General features: G+C 39.5%; 1 protein-coding gene across 1 annotated transcript in view; it reads left to right on the top strand.

The window, feature by feature from the left end:
• The window catches only part of FAM155A (family with sequence similarity 155 member A), a 610,649-nt gene that overhangs the window by 88,406 nt on the left and 496,392 nt on the right, over positions 1–25,851 (top strand). The window lies entirely within an intron of this gene.

Genomic DNA, 25,851 nt, shown 5'->3' with positions numbered 1-25,851 from the left:
TGTTGTCGGAATGTCCCATCGCGTGTACGCGGCATTAGAGTTGCATGAGATTAGCAGAAGGAGCCCAAAGGGTGGCGCAATTGGTATGGACTTCTGTTTTATTGTGCCATCGTACGTGTTGTACGTGACCGCGTTCTTGACGTTTGCAATTTCCTACAACATTTGTATGCAAGACAAGTTTGAGCCAACATCCGTCAGAAATGTATTCACGGTTCTGTTGTCGGAATGTCCCATCGCGTGTACGCGGCATTAGAGTTGCATTTTACTCCTATCATTTCACGAAGGAAGTTCATTAAAAAAATGACGTTGTATAAAGTGCTTATAGCTCATCAATCAAAGGTCAATATAAAGTGCATACAAATGCAAACATTATCAAGTTCCATCCAGCAACTGCTGACTCATTAAGATTAATCCACCAGTCATGAGTACCGTATAATGAATGTCTACACAGAAGAGTCATATCTCAAAATGTATCTAAACCTGATGCTGCGTACACACAACCGTTTTCCGAGTTGTAAAAAATTATGTTTTTAATGGTCTAGAAAAAACAATGTTTTTTTCAACCCGATCATTAAAACGCCTTGCCTACACACAATTGTGAAAAAAATGCTCTAGCAAAGTGCTGTGACGTACAACACGTACGACAGCACTATAAAGGGGAAGTTCCATACGGATGGCGCCACCCTTTGGGCTGCTTTTGCTGATTTCGTGTTAGTAAAAGACATTTGCGCTTTTCAGTCTGTCTTTCAGCGTGATAAATGTGCTTACTCTATTACGAACGCTAGTTTTACCAGAACGAGCGCTCCCGTCTCATAACTTGCTTCTGAGCATGCGCGTTTTTTTCACGTGTTAAAGCCCACGCACGACCATTTTTTAAAAAGACAACGTTAAAAGCAACATGAAAAATTAGAGCATGTTCGAAATTTTTAATGGCCATTTTTACATCGTGAAAAATGCTCTGGAGCCCACACACGGTCATTTTTAATGACATTAAAAAAAAACTTAATTTTTTGCAAACCCGAAAAATGGTTGTGTGTACGCGGCATCAGAACAAAAACAGGATGTATTTATAAAACAGCAAATCTTGACTTTTACCAAACATTTATTGGTTTTAAATCAATCACTGTATATAAAACACGTGAACTTAGAAAATGTTTGGTTGATTTTGATTCACTGCTTTATATATATATATATATATATATATATATATATATATATATATATATATGCAACTATATTTCTGTTTACTGGAGGTTTGTGGTAGGTGCATTAATTTTCTTTTATGCTTTTTCCTTTATTTTTACCTGTGATCCTGTCTGTAAAACGCTTCCTGTCCTTGGTGACAATGTTAGCACTTTTGTCTGTTCTAATTTGAACTACAGAAAACCTTGACTTTCCTCATATTCATAATACAGACATGAGTTGTTCTGTATCCTAAAAAGAGAACTGGGAACACTGATAACATTTTGTGTTTGAAGATTTCAGTTCAGTGCACTGAAAGTTACAAGGGCACTTGTTTTCTGGCTGGGAAACAGATATATTTCTGTATTTGCAGAAAATGTGCTTAGCTTAAAATCAAGAAATAAATGTAGCTGCTACATCTGGTGGTAATCTTCAGTATAAAAAAATTGCTGTTTTTAGGTTAAGATATACTTTAGGCTAGGTTCACACTAGTGCAGCTGTGACCTCATCTGATTTTCAGTGCAATTTTGTACTTCAACATCAGTGTGTTTTAAAAAAAAAAATCCAGGAAAAGGAGACTGCTCAATACACAGATGCTTGATGTTACGGGACCAGCACCCCTCAGCATTGTGACAACCAGTTACTCATCCCTGCTCTCAGCCAGGAGTCTCAGCTGACAGCAGAATGTAAACAAAGGAGTTCATCAATAATAATACAAAAAACATATTGGGGTACCCCCACAATCCATACCAGGATCTTTGGGTATAGTATACATTTTAAGGGAACTTCATGCCTAAACAAACAAAAAATGGTATGAATTCATACCAGACCCTTATCTGAGCATGCAGCCTTGCAAGCCAGAAAAGGGGGGACGAGTGTGCACCCCTCCAAACCATACCAAGCCTTAACAGGCTTGGGGCCTCTCCGTGGTTAAAGCACCTTGCCCCCATGTTGATGAAGACAAGAGCCTCTTCCCCACAAAACTGCCCCAGTGCAGTTATATAGATCCATGTCGATCCTGATTAATGATAACCGCCAACCCACAAAAAAAAACCTTGTCCTACAACACACGACCAACCCTATTGCTTTCCTTGTCCTAAATAATATACCCATTCTCCTCACTGCTTAAGTAAACAAAGAGTTGTGGTGACCCAGTGGTGCCATTGATCATATATGTACATGTCCATAGTTGGTCAATGATGTCATAAGGAGGTAGGGTCACTCGGTGATGTAATTGACCATTTATAGGTGACACCTGACCCTTTGTTTACTTAAGCAGCGGGTAGAACCAGATATGTAATTCAGCAAAAGGGAAGTAACGGGATTAGTCTGTGTTGGTGGGGAGTATTTTTTTTGTGAGGTTGGTGCCCATCGTTGATCATGATTGACATGAATATGCATTTAGAATGACATGATGTATAACATGGGCATTTTTAAAACTTTTCTTAATAAAGGGCTTGTCAGAAACTGAGTTTATGTTTTTATTTACCACTGACTTTTTGTTAGTGAACAAGTATGGTACTATGTACCCCTTACTCATTCACATGGGGGGCAGTATCTGAGGCCCCCTTATTTTAAAGGGGGCTTCCAGATTCCAATATGCCCCACCATAGACCCCCACATCCACTGGCCAGGGTTGTGGGTAAGAGCCCCGTGTCCTCATTAACATGGCAGCAAAATACTCCCCACACACTGTCCTGGCATGGCAGAGTCTGGTATGGATTTTGGGGGGGACCTCATGCCATTTTATTTTGTTTCTTTGGCATGGGGACCCTCTTAAAATCCATATCAAAGAGCTATTACAAAGCATTTCTAAAGCATTTATTGTAATTTTTAATATAAAGGTGAAGTTCCTCTTTAACATTTAGTTTAGTAAAGGTGTAGTGAAAAAGTCATATCTATGTTATTTTTCACTTGCAAAGAGAATGAAAAAAACAGAATTTATGCTTGCATGGGATTGGATGATTTAAGTGGACAAAGCTTCATCTCATTTACTAAGCTTAGTAAACATTGATACCCATATACTATAGCAGTGTTCTCCCTATAGCATTTTTGATGGTCATTATATTAATTTATTTATTTACTTATTTGTTTTTAGTGGCTGCTCAGCTACTGCAAAGCTCAATTAAAATGTTAATTTTATTTGTGTAAAGTTTTAATTTCTCACTGATTTTACACTGCTTTTTCTTTTTCAACCCTCCAGCTAAAAAGAAGATTCTAGGCTAGGGTAAAAAATGTGGAAATGATTTGTCCTATCAGAGCGCCAGTGTGCCATTCTGCAGACTGTTAACATGTACTGTATGGCATGGCTAATAGTGTAAGAGATCCAGGTATTTGCTACTGATGCTTCCGAATCATAGGGAGAAAAACAGATTTGCACTGACTGCATACACTGGTAGATAAAGCAATCATAGAAGCAATGTTTGCATCACTTCATCTTAGGTATCTGAACAGATAGTGATCAGCTGTGGGAGCTGTTTCTATGCCATATGTGGAGTTGCAAGCACATTCATCTCTGTCTGGGGAGGGTTACACATTCCATTGCTGAATGCATCTAGTTTAGTGTATGCAGTGTCTGTGATGTGTTCACTGAACACAATGCAACCAATGTATACTGACAGCCGGGGTCAAGGTAGACCAGTGATCAGTGATATCTGACATAGACTTAAACTAGACTACACTCGAGATGCGGTGACCACAGCTCAACTGGATAAAGTTGAGGACATGCTGCCTCTGTTGCACATACTGTGCCTTTAGCTATAACAGCTCAGCCTGCCAGAATAATCTGACTATGCCTATGTACCTTGAAGTTAATGTATTCTAAACTATGATTTGTGTAAGCTGTTTTTTTTTTTCACACTGTTGTTTTGTAAATGCATTTTATTTAGTGTGACTAGCTTCTAAAGATGCCACTTCAAGATAAATAATGAATGTGCCATATATAATGTTCTGACTGGAGAGATTTACTCAAGTCAAGGAAATACAGGACTAAATGTCAGAGAATAACCGCTATTGAGCCAAAACATATGTTACATCATTGCTATTTATAGTATTGTGCCTTGTGTATAACAATGTACTGCTTACAGAGAAAAACACTGGTATGATGCCAGTGGATTTAGTGAATTGTGAAAGGTATGGCAATTTAATATAGTTGGCTAAATCAGCAAGCTAACATAGGCCAGGTTTTCAGTATGGTGTAAGCTCCAATTATAATAATTTAATATCACCGAGAATGAAAGAAAGCAAGGATTACTTTACAATAAACATGTGAAGCATTACCATCTTAACAGTTCCCTGAAACTGCGTACAGGCAAAAGTATGTACAATTCTACAATTTTTTGCTACATTCGATCTTAGCCAAAAGGCAAGAAAAGTGATACTCCAGCCATGTTTAAGTTTTAAGGACAGCCATACATGGTTCAAGAGCTCAAGCCTGTTCAGGCAGAACTGCGGGAGGACTTAGCCCCGTACAGCACGACCAGTTTCCTCGGCAGAATTCAGGCTTCCGACCGAGTTTCTGGCTGAATTCTGCCGAGGAAACTGGTCGTGTGTACACTTTCGGCCGAGTAAGCCGACGAGGAGCTCGACGAGGAAATAGAGAACATGTTCTCTATTCCTCGTTGTTCTATGGGAGCTCTCGGCCCGCCGAGCTCCTCGGCGGCTTCAGGGCTGAACTGGCCGAGGAACTCGATGTGTTTGGCACGTCGAGTTCCTCGGCCGTGTGTAACGAGGCCTTAAACTATTTAATGGGCAGGCCAAATGTACCAAGTTGACGTCGATCAGACTTGAGTACAACTAGCCAAAGGAATCGTAAAGCTACTCAAGGTGATATCAATCTGATAGATCAGGATGGGCTGTCTCTCCTTTAAACGATTGTGGGTGGCTGGCCATACAGGAAGTTAGGGGAAATCTTCTCATCGTGCCTCAGTAGCAATACATGGCTGACAGGGGCTTTAATCCTCACTCTATCCAAAACAAATAAAAAAAAGCTGCCATAGTTAAACATTAAATGTAAAGGCGGCCAAACGTGTATCAAAAATTGGCCCAGTTCAAATTTTGATCCATGTATCAACTGTCTGTACAACCAGTCTGTTGGGTTTCCTTGAAAGATAAGTGGCTGTAGACTCAGTGTATCTGATCGGTGTAATTCCGATGACGGGAAAGACTCCCCACTGTCAGAATACAATAACTTAGTGGGAAGGATTTCCCCCATCATATGTGGATGGGGGACATTTAGTCATTTTTTTCACATTACAATACACTGTTTGAATAAAAAAAAAAGACTAATATACAGCCTGCCTAGATAGAGGGGTTGTTTTATGGTAATATGCAAAAATAAAAAAAAAAAAAACACTGCTGGTTGATAAGTTGGTATGGGCAACAGCTTCACGTTGCTACAGCTTGCAATAAAGTTAGACAGTTAAATGTAGCAACAATCATCATGTCTCATCCTTTGCTCCCACTCTTGTGCCATGCACCCCCTTACAGGGCATGAACAATTTATTGGAAGGGATGAATGTAATGTGTGGACCCTATTTTCCCACTCTACCAAATTATGAGACTGTACTTAGTCCTAGATCTCCTTTTTAATAAATGTCCAGATATTTCCTGTAACACCCCTAAAAATGACAGGGGATCAGATTCTCGTATATGGGCGGAATAACGGCGGCGGCGTAATGTATGTCATTTACGTTACGCCGCCGCAAGGTTTTACAGCAAGTGCTTTATCACAAAGCATTTGCCTGTAAGTTGCGGCGGCGAAGCGTAAATCACCTAAGCCAAGCCCGCCTAATTCAAATTAGGCGGGTAGGGGGCGTATAGCATTTAAATTAAGCGCGTTCCCGTGCCAAACGTAATGCGCATGCGCCGTCCCTAAAATTTCACGATGTGCATTGCGCTAAATGACGTCGCAAGGACGTCATTGTTTCGACGTGAACGTAAATGGCGTCCAGCTCCATTCACGGACGACTTACCAAACTACGTACATTTTTTAAATTTCGAGCCGCAGGAACGACGGCCATACTTACATTGGTTTGCCCCTCATAAAGCAGGGTGCAACTTTATGCGTCGGGCAAATCTAATGTAAACGTCGTAACTATCACTGCGTCGACCGCGCGTATGTTCGGAATTCGCGTATTTTGCTAATTTGCATACTCGACGGGGAAAACGACGGAGGCGACACCTAGCGGGCAAAAAAAAATGCATTTAAGATCCAACAGCGTAAGAGCCTTACCTTGTCGGATCTAATGGATATCTATGCGTAACTGATTCTAAGAATCAGTCGCATAGATACGACGGCCCAGATTAGGGCTTACGAGGGCGTACATTGTGTGCGCCGTCGTAAGCCCTTTAGAATCTGGATCAGGGTTAATTGTAGCATGAATTATGCATATCCTTCAGACCATTTTATCAGCAGAAATGAGTGACCTTTATTTGTTTCAGGTCCATCAATGACATTAAATGGAGCTGCCTTTTTAAAAAAAATACATATTTTATGATTTAATACCTTAACAAAAAGTAGAAATCATCCATAGAACAAAAAGACGAAATCCCGCTGTTTGATAGACACATCAGAAAAATCTAACAAAACATTAAATTGCTGCATCATGTTGATAACATCTTTTAAATATTGCATGTTTTATTTTAGATGTGGCTTCATAAAACTTATATATGGCAGCATTTAGATGTATGACCTTGTCAGTCACACAAGATTTCAGCAATTTCATGTTGCTCATTACATGTTATAAAAACACAAGTTCATTGCCAGATTTCATATTCAGTAGAGGCGTTTCAGAACGAAAATGTTGTACTGAGTGTGACAATCAAGTGACAATACTTCAGGTTTACTGTGACATGAAATGAAAATAATTATCATTTCTGTGTCCAACGCAGGAAGAGTAATTTATAAGCACAGAGCATTAAGCAAAGTTTCAGAAAGGTATTAAAAGGTATTGCTTAGATTTTTCCATTGACATGTTTCATTAACTTAAAGCTTACTTAATGTGTCAAAGAGGAAAGTTTTCAGAATTAAAGTGAAGCTTCATGGATTTGTCAATTCCATTTGAAAGGTATGGCAGATGATGTAAATGAAATATTCTGTAAGGCAGGCCACACCAATGAAGATGAGTGGAAATATACAAGTCTGGTGGTGGTATAGAGAATTTTCAAGCTACTGGGAGACATCTTAAGCTAATCTACCCAATTGCAAGTTTTTTTCAAGAGAAAGATATACCAGTGCCATAGCGTTGTTGGGAGGAGTTTGGCAGTGTTTAAAACACAAGGGAAGTAGTCAGAGTATGTCTGTTGTGGTCTTCATTCTTGCCTTGTGTTTTTTTTTTAGTTTATAAGAGCCCTTCTCTCTTTTTAAAGGGGTTGTAAGGTCAGAAGGTTTTTTATCTTAATGCATTCTATGCATTTAGATAAAAAGCCGTCTGTGTGCCGCAGCCCCCCTAAGCCCCTCTCAGCCCCCCTAATACTTACCTGAGTCTCACCTCTGTCCAGCGATGTCCACGAGTGTCTTGGCTGTTCGAGACTCACCCTCCTGATTGGGTGAGACACAGCAGTGGTGCAATTGACTCCCGCTGCTGTCAATCAAAGTCAGCTAGCTAATAAGGAGAGAGAGGGGACGTGTCGTGCTTGCTGTGGGGGCACATAACAGGAGGGAGAGGCCAGGAGCACAGAAGAGGGACCTGAGAAGAGGAGGATACGGGCTGCTCTGAGCAAAACTGCTGAACGGGGCAGGTAAGTATAACATGTTTGTTATTTTTATAGAAAAAAAAAAAAAAACTTTACATTCACTTTAACCTCCCTGGCGGTATGATTCTGTCTGGAATTACGTACCAAAAGCGGTACAATTATTTTGCAAGGAAATTTGGCGTTTTATACTGTAGGCCTGTAATTTTTAGAAATAACTCACTTAAATCTGACCAAGCAAGAGTCTTGTAGGCATCCCGGGTATGATTTTTTTTTTAAAACAAAATTATAAATTATAATATAATAAATAATTATAAATAATTATAACAAATAATAATATAATTATAATAAAAATTATTCAATAATGTAATCAACTCAAAATCACTGAAATGTGCTCAGTTGCAGAATTGTCGCTGTCATTATTTTTTTTTTTATGACGAATTTCCCCACAAATCGCTATCGCACATTTCTGCAAGTGATTATAATTTATTATCGCTGTTTTCTAGCTGATCTAAAACCATTTTTGACATAAAGGGACACTTTTGGACAATCTACAGTTTTTAGGCAGAAATTCAATTTTTTATTTTTATAAAAGTACATGTAGGGCACTGGGCAGACCACTAGGGACAAGGGGTGTGTGTATTTTTTACATACAGTACTGTAATCTATAAGATTACAGTATACTGTATGTAAAGTGTTTGTTTACTTTTTTGAATTTGGCGCTGTTCTCCGCTCCTGTGCGTCGTAACGTCGCAGGGAACGGAGATCGGCGGCACACGGGGAGACTGTGAATCGAGCGAGGAAGTCCCGCTCGCTCACACAGCGGGGTGGCATCGCTGGATCCAGGGACAAGGTGAGTAACTTGCCTGTGGATCCAGCAAAAGGTAAGCCGCGCCGCTGCACGTCCACCACGAGCGTGACTCGGGGATACCGATCCTAACATTGAAAACCAACCCCGAGTCACGCTCGGGTTTACCGCCAGGGAGGTTAATGTGGAACTACATGGCTGACTCTTGGATATCTTTCAAGATGATTGACTAGCTTTATTGTACTCTTTGCTTCCACTTATAGGAATAAATAGAAAGTGTGGTAGCTACATATCAATTCATGGTTATTTTAATAGATGCAGGGAAGCAAATAATAAAAAAATACATATATGTTTCAAAATTTAAACCAGTGAGAAGCAATAATTTATTTTAAAAAGTTAACTTTTTCCTATGTGACACAATGGGAGCAAGACCTTGGATCTGGTATTGAGGGGAAGGACTGGAGTAAGGCCTGGACAACAATAACAACATTTTCATTCAACACTACCACCCTAGGGGCCGCTTATAAAGTGCTCCTGCAGTGGTACTGGGTCCCGGTTATGCCCTGTACACACGATAGGTTAGTCTGATGAAAACGTTCTGATGAATTTTTCCATCAGTTATCCGATGAAGCTGACTGATGATCAGTCGTGCCTACACACCATCAGTTAAAAAAACGATCATGTCTTAACGTGGTGACGTAAAACACAACAACGTGCTGGAAAAAATGAAGTTCAATGCTTCCAAGCATGCGTCGACTTGATTCTGAGCATGCGTGGATTTTTAACCGATGGACGTCCCCACACATCGTTTTTTCCATAGGTTTTTTTATCCATCAGATAATTTTAAAACAAGTTCCTATTTTTTTAACCTATGGATAAATAACCCATCAGACCGTTTTCATCAGACTAACCTATCGTGTGTACGCAGCATTAGGCTTGGTCAGGCTTATCCTGGCAGCAGTGACAGATGTTTTCGGAATTGTGGTCAACGTGGGGATGTCCTACATATATGGTGGTCTTGCCCACACTTGATCAGCTACTGGTCCATGGTCTTTGGCCTATTGCAGATGTTATTTCATATGACAGTCTGTAAGGATGCCCAATTGGCTCTCTTACATTTCCCTCTTTGCACCCCAGCAGGAATTGGCCACATACCTTTTTATCTCCGCCAAGAAAGCCATTGCCCAGGCCTGGAAGACTCAAGCCCTGTACACATGGGCCAGAATCTCGTCAGGAAAAAATCTTCAATTTTCCTGACGAGATTCTTGGCAAGAATCTCTTGCCGTCCGAGTCCATTCAAAAGAACCACGGTTCCTTTTAATGGCAAGAATGCAGTGACGTCATCACGTACAACGAGCATGCGCTCGTCACATTCGATGCCGTCGCCGCCATCTTGCTGCACCCTACCTAAAACACTGCCGAGAATCATGATGATAAAATAGAGAGCAGGTTCTCTATTTTTCTCGTCAAGATTTTCAGCAGTTTTCTGAGAAACTTGAGAGCCTCAGGCCTCGTACACGCGACCAAGGAACTCAGCGGGCGTTTTCCTCGTCGAGTTCTTGTTAGGCTTGTCGAGGAACTTGACGAGCCAATTTTCTCCATTCCCGTCGAGGAAAAAGAGAACATGCTCTCTTTTTGGCTCGACGAGTTCCTCGACAGTTTGCTCGATGAAAAATTTACACACGACCAGTTTCCTCGGTAAAAAAACTCTCCCACCAAGTTTCTTGATGGATTATGCTGAGGAAACCGGTCGTGTGTATGAGGCCTCACACACACGCACGGTATACTTGGCAAGAAAGCTCTGCCAGCCGTTTTCTTGCTGGTTTTTGCCGAGTAAACTGAGCGTGTGTACGAGACTTTAGTCTGTTTCTTTCCAGGGGGTGAAAACCAGAAGGATTATTCTGATGATTGATTAACAGATGTCCAGGATTCACATGCAAATTCTTTGAAAATTCTCTTTCCCATCCCTGCACCCAACTAGTTATGGTTGGCTTTAAACCTCGTTTCTGCAGGTCCTGTGCTCGTGGTACTCGCCCTCTCTTGGGGCCCCTATTTTCCTCAGTTTTCTTTGTCCCATTCTTTTTCTCTTTTTTCTCTGTTTCCTCCTTCTTCTCCTCCCTCCTGATATGAAGGCTAGCAATGTAGACTGCTTTACTCCAGGGTACAACGTAATATAGTCTATGACATATGCCTAATTTTCAACCTGGTACTCTATGGTCCTGGTAACTGTTTTTTTTTGTTATGTTACTCATTACACATTCACATGCTGCTTCTTTACATACCTGTTCGATGTCATCCCCTGCGTGGGTAAACCATGGCTTGTTATGACTTTTGAAATTTCAATACAAATATTGAAACAGAAAAAAACTTTAAAAAAGACAGCTGGAATCTGATCAATTGCTATGACCATGTTCCTTATTCTTGAATAAAAATTGAATGATTTAATATAGAACTGTTTTATCATGTGCCCTGTGTTTTGGAAGACACCTAAAAGCTGGCTAAACTCATGGTCTTGGCATTGACTTATACTGGGGGAAATAAATACAAGTAACCAAGCAGTGTTTTCTAACCTATTCCTTGCTTTGTCTCTAACATTGGCAGGGGCTGCCATATAGACCACTAGCCACAACTGTGTGGTTTAGTTAAGCTAACTTTTAGCCATATGTGGAAATGTTAAAATGTTTTCTGTTTTTGGGGTTGGATCTTTACTTTGTTTCTCCCCTTTCCTATATGACAAAAGAATCATAGTGTATCATTCAGCAACATATTTAATTCACATCAATTAATTCATTTACATTAAAAAAGAGCAAAACTACATAGTAAGCTAACATGGTTTAGGAAAATCAATGTTAATTAATGCAACTTCTAAAAGGTTGCGCTAGACAAATATTCCGAATCCAATAATTTGGTTCAGTAGCTGCTAATTTTTCAACCCATTTTATAAAATTTTTACTTGCTAACCTTCCTAAAATACCCTTTTAGTTGTATTGTATTAAAGGAAATCTATCACTTTACAGAAGGATTCTGTTTTAAAAGAGACTGTCACTTCAGGCTTCTGTCATGATTTAAGAGGCAGCAGGGTTTATTTACTAAAGGCATATAGGCTGTTCACTTTGCAAGGACATTTTTACTTAACTTAGTAAATGAGTTGAAGCTCTATTGATTTTCAAGATTTAATTATGTGCAGGCAAAAACACATTTTTTTTTCTTGCATTTGATTTGGTATTCTTTGTTAGTTAAGCTAAAGAAACAATCCCTTGCAAAGCTAAGGGCTGCCTAAATGTTATATGAAACTATTAGACTGTTTCTATGTTACAGAAGACAACGGGGTTGATTTACTAAAGGAAAATAGACCGTGCCCTTTGCAAATGCAATTGCACTGATTTTCCCAAGCATTTAGTGAATGTGGTGAATCTCTGCTGATTTCCATAACCCAATCATGACCCAATCATGAGCAAGCAAAAAGACTGTCTTTTATCTTCCTTGCACCTTATTGGGTATTCTTCACAAGTGAAACTTTACCACCTTCCCTAAGCACTACATAAAATGCGTGTGACTGCACTTGTAAAATGTAGTCTTTTTGCCTTTAGGCTATTGTTTTAATTAAAACAACAAATGTGTTATACTTACCTGCTCTGTGCAATGGTATTGCACAAAGTGACCCAATCCTCCTCTTCTCGGGTCTCCCACCGGCGATCTTGGCTCTTACTCTTGTTTGTGTGTCCTCATAGCAAGCTGTTTGAAGGCACATGGTGTCTGATCGCTTTTGAACTGTGCATTGACACACACAGCAGGGCTTAGCCCCACCCCCACTTCCACCTCACTGCATTTGGTTGACAGCAACTGGAGACAATGGCTGCTTTTCGAAGCCCTGTGTGAAGAGAAAGAGAGGAGCGAAGAGATACAGCTGTGCACAGCGCTGGATCTCTTCTCCCCTCCCTTCTCCTTCACACAGAACGGGGAGGACAGAGAAATATAAAATGTTTTTTACCTTAATGCATTGAATGCATTAAGGTTAAAAACATTTTTTTTAGCTTTAGTATCACTTTAATATATATAAGCACCAATATGGTTTCCTTTTGACATAGAATAACGATATTGGGGAAAACCTTTTTAACCACTTATATCTGGACACATCTTTTTTTAGACCATTTACAATCGTAACAGGAAAAAGATTTGGGCAGAAAAAATATTTCTGGATGTATGCAGTAAAATTAATACACAACATTTTGGAACAAGAGTTGTTACTATTACTGTAGAAGTGAAGGGACTATCTGTGCTTTCTAGCAGGGGTGTTGAAGTGTTTGGATCGTAAAACTGGGTGACTAAATATATATATATATGTAGCAAACCCCAGATGGAGCTGCTTTTGTTTGGTCAGTCCGTTACTCTGCCTTTCAACCCCAATGAACTGTCCCAGCCCCTCTGGCACACCTAGCAATGTGATTAATGGAATGATGCAACAGGAATACACAACACAGTTCTTCTTGTAGTTTACTTGAAGAAAAGTAAAATTCAGGTTAACATTAGTCAGCCAGGACCTGTGTAAGTACCCAGAACTTGGTTGAAACAGTTTAAAGAAAACAGTCAGGAACACTATGAAAACAGAAGCAATAGGTAACAATATGTACAGATTAAATACACTCCCCAATAACTTTTGGTGTGTGTGTGGGATGCTAGGACTAAAGGGGAACCCCAGGCCAGCCAATGCTTTTAGTATACACCCAGTGAAATGATCTCAATACCCGTGGTGTGTCCCCTTTAAGAGCAACCGCGGTAATGTCCTGGAGGCAAAGCTTTGCGTTTTATTATCTTCACCGGCAATGTAGGAGCTATGTGGACAATATTTGGATGTGGTATTCTATGAAAAGCATTAAAGGTCCTCTGGGCTGGAGCTGCATTAATAATCTGTCGCTCTGGGCTGGAGTTGCAGGCTGTGTGCCCCTTGGTAGGTCGCGATCACACACACACATAGAGTGCAGGAGATGCTCTCCTGATGGGGTGCAGGCAAAAAGAGGCTCTGGCCTAGTTCCTCTGGCTTTTTATCTCCTCCCCCACAGTCCTCTACTGCTGTCTGATTATTGCCTCAGGCTCTTTCAATAGGGAGTTACACACAACCTCCAATAGGGTGTTTACAAACAAGCAGTTCTGAGAGTCTGTGCGTGAAGAGAGAAAGGGGGGGTGAAAAAGCCCACACTTCTGCAGCAGACAGCTGTCCCCTAATAGATTAGATCAGTTTGGAGAAGTACCTTCTACATATATATATATATATATATATATATATATATATATATATATATATATATATATATATATATATATTAGGGCTGCGGAAATTAACGATTAATTGTTCGATTAATCGTTAATTTCTTTGATCGACTAAAATTACTTTGATCGACGATCCGCGGAGTGAGCTCCACGGTCTTGCCCATAGGAAATACCCCATGCTTTAATATACACATCTGCCCCCATGCTTTAATATACACATCTGCCCCCATACTGCAAGAATATACACATCTGCCCCCATACTGCAAGAATATACACATCTGCCCCCATGCTTTACATACACATTTGCCCCATGCTTTACATACACATTTGCCCCCATGCTTTACATACACATTTGCCCCCATGCTTTACATACACATTTGCCCCCATGCTTTACATACACATTTGCCCCCATGCTTTACATACACATTTTCCCCCATGCTTTACATACACATTTGCCCCCATTCTTTAATATACACATCTGCCCCCATGCTTGAATATAAACATCTGCCCCCATGCTTGAATATACACATCTGCCCCCATGCTGTAATATACACATCTGCCCCCATGCTACTGTAATGTACACATCTGCCCCCATGCTACTGTAATGTAAACATCTGCCCCCATGCTGCTGTAATGTACACATCTGCCCCCATGCTGCTGTAATGTACACATCTGCCCCCATGCTGCTGTAATGTACACATCTGCCTCCATGCTGCTGTAATGTACACATCTGCCCCCATGCTGCTGTAATGTACACATCTGCCCCCATGCTGCTGTAATGTACACATCTGCCCCCATGCTGCTGTAATGTACACATGGGGGCAGATGTGTATATTCTTGCAGTATGGGGGCAGATGTGTATATTACAGCATGGGGCAAATGTGTATAATCTTACAGCATCGGGGCAAATGTGTATATTCTTGCGATAATTAATCGAAATTAGTCGATTAATCGATTAAAAAAAAATGATTAATCAAACACAAAATTTTTAATCAGTAACAGCCCTAATATATATATATATATATATATATATATATATATATATATATATATATATATATATATATATATATATATATATGTGTGTGTATATGCTGTATATATCAGCTGTGTATTTAGTTGTTTTCGCTGGAGGTCAACTATATCAATGTGTAGATGTAATTGTCTGCAAAAGAGAACCTTGGGAAATTACTATCAGAATAGAGAGTGTCTATTGGGTTGAACAATTTTGCCATTTCCACGTTATCACTTAGAGGATAGGGTGCAAATGTGGAATCTTTGCTGTATACTTTCAATTCCAAAGTGGCATGACTTGTTAAAACGGATATGATTTGATAAAACTTGTGTATTTATGTAGAGGCAGGGTGATAAGTGTGTTCCAGTTAGAGATTTTCTGCCGCTGCCCATTATATTAATGTATTGTGGATGTATGAAAATGGGATTTCCCAAGTTTTCAAATAGCAATGAGATTCCTTTGTGCTTTACATGCTATAAGCAGAGAAATTGTCATCTGTGAACAACAAAACCTGGAATGTTTTCAAAATAATTATAAAAGTAAGGTTGGAATTCCCTATATACATCGGAAATAAAAGCATTGTTACAAACAAAGAGAATAATTTGAGATAAGTTGACCACTATGGAGTGGTTATCTGTGTGTTGAAAACAAAAGACTGTGGAGGCTGCTAACAAAGACTTGTTTCCCTGTGAAATGTATTCGAAATTGCCTTTTGGAAAATACCTTCAGATCTCTGTTTTTCAGCTCTGCATGATGTTGTCAAAGCTTGTTGCTGGTTGCAAAATGGAAAATTACTGAAGCTGTGTTGACTCCCTGTGCTGAGATGATTTTGTGCTTTTGGGGAAAAGTGTAATTTTCACCTCAGCAGCCATTTGTTCTAATTTTTCATAAACTAGAGAATGTTACGTTTTCCAGAGGGTGAAGGCATAGCCACTGTCAGTAAAGGGTGGGGGGGAGTCTCATCTCCTTCTTTTAATCTACCTGAAAAACATAAGAATTTTTGTGTGCGCACACTGGATAAAAAAGCTGGCTGTAGAAATAGAATGATCAGATCCAGTATTGTATGATCTGACCCTTGCTTACCTTAACTGATCCTATTTCCTTCCAATAGCACATTGTCTGTTCAGTGAATGATGCATTAGCTCTTCTGTTGTTATTCGCTGTAAGCAGAATAATATATCGGTTCTTGGTGAGCAGAGACAGACATTCACATATTTACAGTGCTAAAAATAATTTGTGATTCACATATATGCAGTCTTTCCCTGATGCGTTTTCCATTGCAATGGAAATGTATGTCAAGAAGAACTAGAATGGAAAGTCATACAATGATGGCATCTGACTGTATACAAGGTCACTATACAACCACTTATAGCATTGCTTGCATTATCTAAAAAGTTGCCTTTGGTTTTTAAGCATGAATGACAAAATCTGGCAAAGGTCCAATCTCCAAGATGTCTTTCTTTGAATATATGGACAATTTGCAAACACGCTAAAATGACTCAGCTTAACCTTAACAGGTTTAGAAATGACACAGATAGAATAAATGTACCCATGCATTGCTGCTATATACATGTATGTGTTACCAGCATCTTGCTGCGATAATTATCATTCAATGAAGTTATAATCCTATTCATACATTTTTGCAACAACAAATAAACATGCTCAGCTAAGTCCACAACAAGAAATATCCATATAAACCATAAAACATAGCATCCACTACACTCTATATGCAACAGAAACTTCTCATGTATCTTATCATATTAAAGAGGAGTTCCCCCCTCAAAATTGACCTCCGCTTAACCCACTCCTCGCCCCCTCCTCGCCTGTCCAATCAAACAGCGCAGCACCGGGCCGCGCCGTGCGCATGCACAGTGGCTGCCCAGCCGTGAAGCCGAAAGCTGTCACGGCCGGGTGCCCACAGTGACAATGAAGACGCCGGCTGGGGAGGGGGGGTGAGGAGCGGAGCCCCAGCCGGCGCGTCGCTGGAACGTGGAGCAGGTAAGTGTCAGTTTATTAAAAGCCAGCAGCTACACTTTTTGTAGCTGCTGACTTTTAATAAACTTAAAAAATGGGTGGAAAACCCCTTTAAGCTATTCATTGATGTTTTACTTTCAATAGTTTTTATTGAATTACATTTCAGATACATGGACAAACAGAAAAAAAAAGGGGCTCAACAGTCATACATCAGGGAAAAAATAGTCCAGTGTATACATTACATGGTTGCATGCAATAGTAATAACAAGAAGTAAATAGCTAAATAACAGTGAACATATGAAGATATGTATTTCACCTACTGGAGGGGGGTAATATATATATATTATTATAGGTAATGTTGATAACAAGAATAGTAACATTTCATCTCAACGATGTACTGGACCAAGTATTCTTTATAGGAGGGGTAATGTTTAACTAGGGTGTAGGTATTAAGTATAACTACTACTTCCCCAAGTAGTAGGGGAAGAGAAAATAGGACAGAAAGGGGGCAGGGTGAGGTGAACAGGTTTTGCACTGTGCATTTGGAGTTTAGTCATTAACTAACTTTTTATATGAGCGCTGTAGCAGAAAGACTGTGGTTCCCAAGCCTCAAACAGTTTAAGAAGGGTGTGTCTATTGGCCTCTAGGGTAGTTTCAAAGATATAATGATCCTGAACTTGCTTTATTACAGCCAGTACCGTTGGTGGTATGTGTGATTTCCAGCGTTTTTGTAATGTTCTGTCTGGTCGCCACCGCCAATAGTATGTGTGTTATCGTATTGCAAAATTTGTATGGGATATTTTCTATATTCAAATGTAGTAGTGCTAGGTCAGGCGATGGTGGTGTTGCAATCTCAAGGATATGAGTAATTAAAGGAACACTAAAGGAATTTTTTTTTTTGTAAAATAACAAACATGTTATACTTACCTCCACTGTGCAGCTCGTTTTGCACAGAGTGTCCCCGAACCCTGTCTTCTGGGGTCCCTCTGCGGCTGTCTAGGCTCCTCCCCGCAAGAGCTTTCCACCTTATTGCGAGCGAGCATAGCCGCTGACTGTATCACTCAGCCCTGCCCCCTGGCGCGTCACATCATCGGATGAGATTGACAGCAGCGCCAGCCAATGGCTGCGCTGCTATCAATCTGTCCAACCTAGCCAATCAACGGTCAGGCTGGGAACCAAAGAGGATGACAGGGACAAGTGCGGAACTTTCGAGGGGTGAGGTAAGTAAAACGGGGGTTCGGGGGTGGGGGGGGCGGTAAATTTGGATGCATTAAGGTGAAAAAACATTTACCTTTACAACCCCTTTAAGGTGTATACTTCCAGCCAGAAGGGGGTTAAGAGTGGGCACTCCCACAGAATATGGAATAGAGAGCCTGTGGTTCTACCGTTTCTCCAGCATTCTAGGGATAGTTTGTGGTCAAAGGTTGCAATTTTGAGAGGGGTTAGGTATATGTGTTGGGTTATGCTTTCTGTGAGTTCCCAGAGGGAAGTGCAGGTAGTGGCTTTGTATATAGATTGCAGTGCTCTCTCCCATTGGGTGGCAGAGTAGCTATGGTCTAGGTCCTGTTCCCATTTACGAAACATGTTGGAGTGTTGATAGGTCCTCTCTTCATGAAGCAAGTTGTAGCTAATGTTTTAATCCACATATCACACAACTGTAGCCCAAGGTTCATACTTTGTTTTTTAAATTCAAAATGTTTGAATCATGGGTAAAATCTGCAGTGAAAAAATTGTCCGCTAAGAGTGTGTCTGTTTTCCTTTTATGAACTTTAACTTGGCTCTTGCCACTAAATGTCTGAATTAGTCATATTTCACTATCTTGTGCATATGTAAACCTGTGAAAGACTCAATCACCCACTCATAAAGCGTGCTAAAATAGACAAATCTTTACTCATGTAGGCATAAAACAAGATAATTACTGTTCAACATTTGAAAGATTGTATTTTTCAATGGGGAGCTTCTATCAGCAATAATGTACAAGGGTTTCCTGTGCCCACCGACAGGGTCATCATTGTTGAACACATATGATAAAGTCATCATATAATTTTGTTAACATCATTATGATTTTTACTTTACTCTCAAACTTGTTAAATAAAACATGGATTAAATACATGTGTATAGTGTTCATATTTATGCAAGGACATTTTATGGAAATTTGCATAGCCTGTAGTATTGACCGTCTTTGGTTTTCGAGGAAAACCTCAGCAAATTGACTAAAGTAATGCTGTTTATTTTCTACTGACAGCTGCCAAGGTGCTCCCAAACACAGCTGTCGGATTATTCCCTCTTTTTCAATGCATTTCCTTGTCATTCCCTCTATTTAGGAGAAAAAAAAAACATATCAAAGCATTCCCAGCGACTTGGTTATAATTGCACCCTCTGTTCTGTGTAATTGCTCATTCATTCAAAAGCTTTGCTGCAATATTTTGAAACAAATTGACATCATTCTAGTGCTGCAGTTAATCGACTATTCAGTAAAAACACAGCACAGGGATATCTTCCAGCATTACCAACATGCCTGGGATTATTGCAGATGTGTGATTTGCAGGCAGTCATTTAACCTTTAATGTGCAGCAACTTTTTAAAAATTCCCTTCTATTTGTGTAATACTTTTTATTGACCTTTTTTTTATTTAAAGTAAGATCCAGATAAAATACAAAAACAAACCCACAAAATAAAGCAAAAAAATTTGTGTGTTGTTGACACATTTAGGTTGATTTACTAAAACTGGTGTGCGAAATTTTAATGCAGCTGTGCATGGTAGCCAATCAGCTTCTAACTTGTTCAATTAAGCTTTGAAAAAAAACTGGCGGCTGATTGGTTAATGCACAGCTGCACCAGATTCTGTATTCTCAAGTTTTAGTAAATCAACCCCATTGATCCCTTCCCATTTTGAATGTGTACATCTAAAGCCTCGTATGCACGACCGAGAATCTCGTCGTAAAAGAAACATCGTTTTCCTCGACAAGTTTCTTGTCAGGCTTGTCGAGAATCTTGTCAAGCTTTCTTTGCATACACACTGTCAAGACAAAATCTTGTTCTCAAATGCGGTGACGTACAACACGTACAACGGCACTATAAAGGGGAAGTTTGATTCCACTGGCAACACCCTTGGGGCTGCTTTTGCTAATCTCATGTTACTGCGTGTTAGTAAATGTTTGGTGAGAGACGATTCGCGCTTTTCAGTCTGTTACAGCGTGACGAATGTGCTATCTTTATTACGAACGCTACTTTTACTGAAGGTGCGCTCCCGTCTCATACTTTATTCTGAGCATGCGCAGGTTTCCAAGCATACACATGAACGTGTTTCGCGTCATAAACCAGCCCGACGAGAGACCCGACGAAAAAATTGAGACTCCCGACGAGAAAAAAAGAGAGCATGTTCTCTATTTTTCTCGTCGACATCCAAGACAGTTTTCTCGACAAAAAACATACACACGACCGTTTTTCTTGGCAAAAAAGCTCTGCCAGCATTTTTCTTGATGGATTTTGCAGAGGAAAACGATCGTGTGTACGACCTATTGGAAATAAATTTGTATGTGTAAGCACTGTCACTCCACATTAAAAATATAAATTCCAAATTCAGTGGCAGAAATTTCAGGTTACAAATTGTCATAACAGATAACTTGCAAATGGATATATATTTTTGTTTGAATTATATATTTGGCACTGACACAGACTTTTTTTATGTGCGTTTTTGCTACAAGTGAAGACATATGAAATCACACATGACAAACCAATACCAAATATGTTACGTAACATCAACCATGCCCCTAAACATGAAGAAGAACCTAAATAAAAAGCTAAAATTAATACTTGTTGGGCTTTAATTTCAATCTAAACCTTAAACCTAATAATTACCTTATGATAAATCATAGTGCTAATCCTTGATCTCAACCTAAACTGTACACCTTTAAACCTTAGTTGTAACCAAACACCTAACTACTATTTCTAATCTGTAACCTTGGTTTATTCCCAAACCCATTAACTTCAATAATTATTACAGTATATTCTCTGCAGACCAGAGAATATACAAACTTACGTAAACAAGAACAAAGAAAAGGCATTCTGCACCAATGTAGGGTAATACATTATCAAGCATTGTTAGGCAACTAACAATACATATAAAAGAGAAAAAGATATGTCCAAAAAGTAATTGAATCTATAACAGTTCTTCACATGGCACTATTCTTAGGACAATAAAACCGGAGCACAAATTCTAAAAACACGCCCCCATCAATATCATTATCAACAGTCTCTCAATTTGCTAAAGTGTAACATACAGGATCAGAGAAGTCCTGAATAGAGTCATAATGCAGTGTTACTCAGGTCTGAAGTCATTTCGGAAAAAAAAAATTAAACAGTGCATAATGAATTACCTGAGTTACTCAGGATGTATCATTCACTTGAGATATATGTACATATAAAGCATTGGAAGGTTTGGAGTAGATGCATCAGCTACTTTCAGGAACACGGTACAGGCATACCCCACTTTTAAGTACACAATTGAGTTTATTTACTAAAGCTGGAAAGTTCAAAATCAGGCTAACTTCTGCATAGAAACCAATGAACTGGGGTTAGAAGCTCATTGGTTTCTATGCAGAAGTGAGCCTGATTTTGCACTTTCCAGCTTTAGTAAATAAACCCCAGTGTGTCCTCACGTATCACTAATTTACTATCAGATATATCAGTTTGGATGTCACACCACTTCCTCAAACTCAATCTATCCAAAACCGAACTTATAATTTTTCCTCCCCCACGTGCCTCTTCCCCTGATCTCTCTGTCAAAATTGATGGCACAACTATCAGCCCATCCCCACATGTCAAGGTCCTAGAAGTAGTCCTGGACTCTGAACTCTCCTTTAAGCCTCACGTCCAATCACTTTCTAAATCTTGCCGCCTTAACCTCCGCAACATCTCCAAAATACGCCTCTTTCTAACCAATGACACAACAAAACTCCTAATTCACTCCTTGGTCATCTCTCGCCTAGATTACTGCAACTCCCTCCTCATTGGCTTACCTCTGCATACTCTATCCCCCCTTCAGTCCATCATGAATGCTGCTGCCAGACTCATCCACCTTACCAACCGCTCTGTCTCCACAACTCCCCTCGGTCAATCCCTCCACTGGCTTCCACTCACCAAATGAATTAAATTCAAAATACTAACAACTACCTATAAAGCCATCCACAGCTCTGCCCCCAGCTAAATCACTGACCTAGTCTCTAAATACCAACCTAATCATTCTCTCTGTTGGTTCTCAAGACCTCCTGCTCTCTAACTCTCTCATCACCTGCTCCCAACCTCATCTCCAGAACTTTTCCAGAGCCTCTCCAAGCCTATTTAATTCCTTACCCCAATCTATGCTTCTATTTCCTTCTCTATTAGCTTTTAGAGGATCCCTGAAAACCCTCCTCTTCAGAGAAGCCTGTCCTACCCACACCTAACAACTGTATTTTTGTTTTGTCCTTCTGATCATCCCCCACAGCTACTACCCTTTTTTTTATTTTTTTTCATGTTTATATTTTTTATTGAAAAATTTGCAAAAAAAATACAAAATAAGGCAAACAATGTCCAGATCAAAGAAGTTAGAACACGTCACCCTGAACAAGAGAATACAACAGAGCAGGGAATTCAATATCTAATGAGAAAACCAAGGGTTCCCACCCCACTCACCCTCCGCACCCCGTCGGGGATCAAGCTGTGGCTACTACCCTTTGTTCCACTTGACCCTCCCTTCTAGACTGTAAGCTCTAACGAGCAGTGCCCTCTGGTCCCTCCTGTATTGAATTGTATTGTAACTGTACTGTCTTCCCTGATGTTGTAAAGTGCTGCGCAAACTGTTGGCACTATATAAATCCTGTATAATAATAATAATAATAATAATAATACTTAAAAGTGGGGTATGCCTGTATTCTGCATCCATATTAGTTTAGTCGAGTTATTCAATGTTGCACAAAATACTATCACAAAAATAAACAAGCTCAAATATCCATAATGCTAAAAACTGGATTCAGTAAAATGTAGTGTCCTAATTTATTTATAGATATCCAGTTATTGTATAACAATCGACTGTTTGATAAGTACTTGAAAACCTGTCTACAAACATACATAACTTTCATGGAGAAAACATCAATTTTTCGTGGAATAATTTAAAATGACATCCAAAGTGGCTGAGAAGCTATCACACTGAGGCCTCGTACACACGTCCGAGGAACTCGACGGGCAAAACTCATCGTTTTGCTCGTCGAGTTCTGTGTGAAGCCGCAGAGGATCTCGGCGAGCCAACTTTCCTCATTGAACAACGAGGAAATAGAGAACATGTTCTCTATTTGGCTCGACGAGGAACTCGTCGGCTTCCTCGGCCGAAAGTGTACACATGCCGGGTTTCTCGGCAGAATTCAGCTCCGATCGAGTTTCTGGCTGAATTCTGCCGAGAAACTCGGTCTTGTGTACAGGGCCTCACAGCAAGACCAACTTCTAAACAATGGCTTTACCTGTCCCATAGGACCAGTTCAGGCTCCATAATCTAATATTTGTTAGTGTTTGATTGACACTGGTATCTTATTTTCCCCATTCTAACATATTTAAATATCCACCATTAATACATGGTATTTGTATTTATATTATTTCATTTATTGGAAACAATATTCCATTTAATGCTTTTTCTATAGCCACCACTTTTACTTTGGGGCAACTAAAGACTAGAAACAAGCTCACAGCTGCAATAACAACCATGACTTTGTTTGAAAATGTAACTTCTGACTTTCCTCTATTTAGTAGAAGTGGTTTGGGCAGCTGTAAAACCACCTAATAACCTCTACAGACTGAAAGGTAGTGGCTCTGCCCACTCCACCCCTCCCAATCTGCCCTTCTTCATTGTGAACACAAGACCTCTGCAGGGTGGATTCAAATTGGTGAGTGGCAGGAAATTAGTGAACCTCTGTTCACTGATCTCCCCTGTGAACCTGAATGCATGTATCTCCTAGTAAATCTGTGTTCATAGGCTCAGTTTATGGTAGCACTAGCTGGTTAACCTCCCTGGCGGAATGATTATTTCAGATTTTTGGTGCTGAAAGCGGTACCATTATTTTGCATGGAAATTTGGCGTTTTACATGTAGGCCTGTAATTCTTAGGAATAACTCACTTAAATCTGTCCAAACAAAGTCTAGTAGACATCCCGGGTATGATAAAGTTTGAAAAACAAAATCATAAATTATAATATAATAAATAACTATAAATAATTATAACAAATAATAATGTAATTATAATAAAAATTATTCAATAATGTAATCAACTCAAAATCACTGAAATTTGCTCAGTTGCATAATTGTCGCTGTCATTACTTTTATTTTTTTATGATGAATTTCCCCACAAATCACTATCGCTCAATTCTGCAAGTGATTATAATTTATTATCACTGTTTTCTAGCTGGTCTAAAACCACTTTTGACATAAAGGGACATTTTTGGTTGCTATGGACAATCTACAGTTTGCAGGCAGAAAGAACAGTTTTTATTATATAAAAGTGCATGTAGGACACTGGGCAAACCACTAGGGACAAAGGGGGTGTGTATTTTTTACATACAGTACTGTAATCTATAAAATGACAGTATACTGTATGTACTGTGTTTATTTACTTTTTTGAATTTAGCGCCGTTTTCCGCCCCCGTAACGTCGCAGGGAACTGAGATCGGCGGCACACTGTGTGAATTGAGCGAGGATGCCGCTCGCTCACACAGCGGGGATGCATAGCAGGATCCAGGGACAAGGTAAGTAGCTTAGTCTGTGGCTGCTGCGAGGCGATCCCGGGTTAAGCTCTGGGATACCGTTTTTGGTAAAGAAATCTTACCCCGAGCCAGACTCGGGAATACCGCCAGGTGGGTTAAGGGGCTAATAAGGAGACTTTCTGTAGTTGCTTACTTGCCTTACAATTTGTTGCCAACCATTTAATGTTTTTATTCACCTGTATTATTGTTTTGTGATTTATAGTGTTTAAAAAAGAATATATATGTATTTTACTATGTAGCCTTTAATACAATTTTTATTTGCCCTACATCGTGGTACTTTATGATGAATTATATGTGCATTACAGTTTGTTTTATTACTATTATTTGTTTAACTTTTTAAATGTATTAATAATATTACTATGAAAATATTATATGTTATATGCTATAACCATTTATCGGTATTGTAGGTTTCGTATGTAGTTTGTTAGAAGAGGAGTATGGGGGTCGTTATTGGAGGTCTAAGTGGAAAACATTTCGGAACACTTATCTATATTACATTATTTACTCTAATGTGGAATTGACTTAAATATTTGTTCTGAATTATTTTTTTATTGAAAAAAAAACACAGTAGATACATGTTTTGCATTTTCTGCATTCCTGTATGGCCTTTTCCTAAGTGATTCACTAGAATGTTTGTATAAGCTATCCTAAGTTGTTATAGCTAAATATGAAATCTTTTTATAACCCTATCAGATCACATTGTGGAGTTGATTGATGGTAAATTAGTACTTTCCCAGAGGTTAACAATTCCTTTAGAAGTTTTACAACTGTGCGAAAGCAGCAAACGTATAGAAAATCACCATAATTATTATGTACTCAAGATTGTTTGTCACTACTCTAATAATAGGTATTTGCAAGACTAGTTATCTGGATGCTGATTATAACTAAAGCTGAAAAATAAAATATGCAAGAAAAATAAAATGTGACTTGTTTAAAGCAGAGGTCCGCCCACCGCTGCAAAAATTAAAAGCCAGCAGGTACACATAAAGCAGCTGCTGCCTTTTATTAATAGGACACTTGCCTGTCCTGGAGTCCAGCGATGTCGGCACCGCAGCTGATGTTTCCATGAACTGTCGGGTGCTGCTGCCACCATTATGGGTAAGGCAGCCCGGCAGTGTAGC

The sequence above is a fragment of the Rana temporaria genome, chromosome 2, assembly GCF_905171775.1.
Source record: "Rana temporaria chromosome 2, aRanTem1.1, whole genome shotgun sequence".
Lineage (NCBI taxonomy): Eukaryota > Metazoa > Chordata > Amphibia > Anura > Ranidae > Rana > Rana temporaria.
The sequence above is the reverse complement of the archived record's forward strand: the minus strand, read 5'-3'. Positions and strand labels throughout refer to the sequence as shown.